Raw genomic sequence first — 3790 nt, forward strand, 5'->3', positions numbered from 1 at the left:
CTTTTACTGAAAGGAAAGCTAGACCAGGAATCAAGTTGTTTTGGTCACACCTGCTGTTAACACCTGAAATTACTTTTCCTCCATGAGCTTTGGTTTCCTCATCTCTAAAGTAGTACAGCTGACCTAGTGGATCTTGAAAGTGCCAGCTCTAGCAATTTTGACTTCTAAGACTAAAAACTCATATTGGGTTGGCACCGTAGCCTGGTGGTCAAGGCAGCCATATTCTACATGGCAGATCCTGTGGTTCAAGTCCCATACTCAGCAGCTTGAAAGACACATCAGGCACATGTGTGTTCATGCCCATAAATCCCGAAAGGAGGGAAAGATGGAGGAGAAAGGATTGCGGCTTGACCATTCCAAGTGAGGTGTGCTTTCTCCTCTCCCTCTCTGTCTTTTTTCTGGAGAGCACACACACCCTCTAGAAAAACAAAACAAAGGTTAAGTTTATGCTTCTTTTTGAGAAAAAAAAATTTTTTTTCATTCATCTCTTATAAAAGTTCCTCCTAGCATTAGGCATGATCTTGGAGAATATCAGGAACTCCATAAACTCTGAATGAGTCAATGATTTCACCCAGTTCTCCTCTTTTTTTTTTAAATATATCATCATCTCTGAGTGATGAGGGTATCTCTGACTTTAATTTGACCAGGGAGAGAGAAAAAGAGAAAGTGAAAAAGAAAGCCACCAGTTCCAGGATTCGAACCATGGTCGGCTATGTGGGAGCCCAGTACCTTAACCATCACACCACCTGCAGGCCTCAGACATGCTTTGTTTTTGCTTCTTATTCCACCCTAAACCTCTGTAAACTGTGGATTTAAAAGACCAAGAATTACTTGTCCAGGGACTAGCAGATGGTGTAATGGTTACGTCTCTGGACTCTCATGTAGTGGGACCATGGTTCAAGTCCCAGACCTGGCAGCTTAGAACTCATGCCGGGTACATGTGCAAGTGTGCCCAAAGTTCCAAGAGGAGAATGGAGGAGAAGGGACTGCAGTGTGGTCATCCCTCTGGGGGAGATGGGGGTGATTTCTCACTTTCTATCTCTCTGTCTCTTGGCAAACACACACACCCTATAGCAAAAAGAATCTCTCTAAGAAAAAAAAAAAAAAGGAAAGAAATAATCACTTGTCCAGGTGTAATCTGCTTGCAATAGAACTAATACTGTAAAAATGTCTAGATTCTTGACTTTCCTTAGGTGTGCTTTAGGGTCTAACCTGACCTAGAAACCTCCTGAGTACAGTTTTTTTGGGTACTGTGCCCACATTTTGGGCCTGATCTAGATTAGAATATGGTTAATATTTCTCTAAAAAAAAGAAAAAAGAAAGAAAGAATGAACAGGACAATTAGTCCAGAAAGATGGTGTATTAACCAGAAATTCCCTTTCCTGGTCAACACAGACTGTAGACTGTGGGAGTCTAGTTGCCCTGGAAAATGTAGAGTTTAGTCTTCAGTAAATGTCCTTCACTCAGGGTTCTGGAGTGTGCATGTGCATGTGTGTATTTAGAAATGCAAGCAAGGGGCCAGACAGCAGTGCAGAGGTAACCCAGTGTAGACCCATGTGAGTCTGGTTTGGCTGAAGCTAGTGGTGGATCGCAGAATGAAGACATGTTTTGAAGATGTGTGTTGAAAATGTGTGCCCTCTCTCCCTCTCTCTCTCAGAAGAATAAATAAATAAACTCTGAAAAAATCAATAAATAAAAGAACTGACAAGCAATTTGTTGTCAACTCTTCATTTGACACCCAAATAGCTGAGCTAAGGTCATTCTTTCCTGGAAACGGTGAAAATTTCGGGCAGTAGCCTCTTCCTTACTCAGTCATCACCCCCTGTTCCCTCTGAGAGTGGTCATTTAGTGCTTTGCACTCTCCATAAGAGGAATGAGACCACTTCCTAATCAAGAGTATTCAGGCCCTTAGACTACTTTAGAGCAGTGTGGGGGTTGTGGATAATGACAAGGATAAAGGGAAGACACTTCAGAGATTGATACCTAAAATTGATCCTTAAAAGACTTCATTGAATTTGGAGAAAATGATCTGTGATCCAGGCAAAGAGGAGACAGTGAAGAGGTTTAAAAAATAGTGTGGATTACTTGGGAAAAAAATCACTGACTCAGATGTGAGCGAGGGGACTGGGAAAGTAACCAGAAGATAGAGAGGGTCCCTACTGTGGGGGGTTTCCCTGCCTTGTTGATATCCTGTCCTTTTTTTGTAAGAAATAAATGGGTAGCCTTTTGAAAAGACTTAGGTATAATTATGCTTCCACTTTATTTATTTATTTATTTATTTATTTATTTATTTTGGAGAGGTTTTTGCTATAGGGTGCATGTGCTTGCCAGAAAGACAGAGAAACAGAAAGCGAGAAATCACCCCCCATGGGGGATGGCCACGCCGCGATCCCTTCCCCTCCATTCTCTTCTCGGGATCTTGGGCATGCACGCACATGCGCCCGGTGTGAGTTTAAGCCACCAGGTCCAGGACTTGAACCACAGTTGACTACATGGGAGTCCAGCAACATAGCCATTATACAAACTGCTGGTCCCCACTTCCACTTTTTTTAAAAGGAGATTTAAATTACAAAAACAATACTTGCTTTTTAAAAAGGGTATCCAAAATTCTTTATTATTTATTTAATTTTATTTGTTTATAATAATTATTATTTTTTAATCTAACCAGAGAGAGAGGGGGGGAAAGTAGAAAGCAAGCCACCAGGTGCGGTATTTGAACCACAATCAAACATGTAGGAATTCAATGCCCCAACCACCATGCTACATGCTGGCCCCCAATACTTGCTTGTTTTAAAAAATGCAAAAAAAATCTCTCTTTTTTTTTTTTTTAAAGAAAAAAGAGCAAACAGTTTCTTAAAAATGAATGGAGTCTATTAAAGTGTGCAACTGACAGCATTTGTTGTCGATATCAATTGCAAATTTTCTATTGAAAATTAGTAATACAGAAGATCACTTTAACATTGAAAGCTTTCTAATACTTCAAGAATTTTCTGGTAAGACCAGAGACATATCCATCAGTGTAATCTTTCAATATCATATTATGAAATGTGTCAATATTTTGAAGGTCTCCATAACTCAGTGAACCAATATTGTCCCAATGACCTATTGTTACAATATCATCCATGAGTGGAAAAATCAATTCAAAGAGCAAAGTAGACCAAATGGATTTTTTTTTTTTTGAGAGATTTTTGCTATAGGGCACATGCGTTCTCCAGAAAGACAGAGAGAGACAGAGAGACAGAAAGCGAGAAATCATCCCCCGGGAGGGATTGCCACACTGCAATCCCTCCATTCTCCTCTCGGAATCTTGGGCATGCATACACACGTGCCCGGCATGAGTGTAAGACACAGGGTCCGGGACTTGAACTGTGGTTGACTACATGGGAGTTCATCGACATAGCCATTACACCAACTGCTGGTCCTGCAAATGGATTTAAATATAACAAAGTAGGAAAGGTTCATTGGTGGTCTCAGATTTAACACCATAATTAACCCTTAAGGAACTCCTGTGTGTCCAGTTTGGAAATAGCGTCAAAGAAAAATATTCACAATTATCGGAAAAAGACGTTAACATATTTGTTCCTTTTGCAATAACCTGTCTGCATAGGACTGAATTTTCTTTATATACTTCAACTTAGGCAATATATTACAATAAACTAACTACAGAATCAGATATAAAAATCTGCCAGTAAAGAGATTTCTCAAAACATAAATGGGGCTGGCCCTGGGGCCAGCCGGTGGTAAGGTGGTTAAGGCACTAGACTCCCTCATGGCCAATCCCAGTTTGAGT

The sequence above is a fragment of the Tupaia chinensis genome, unplaced genomic scaffold, assembly GCF_000334495.1.
Source record: "Tupaia chinensis unplaced genomic scaffold, TupChi_1.0 Scaffold000275_1, whole genome shotgun sequence".
Lineage (NCBI taxonomy): Eukaryota > Metazoa > Chordata > Mammalia > Scandentia > Tupaiidae > Tupaia > Tupaia belangeri.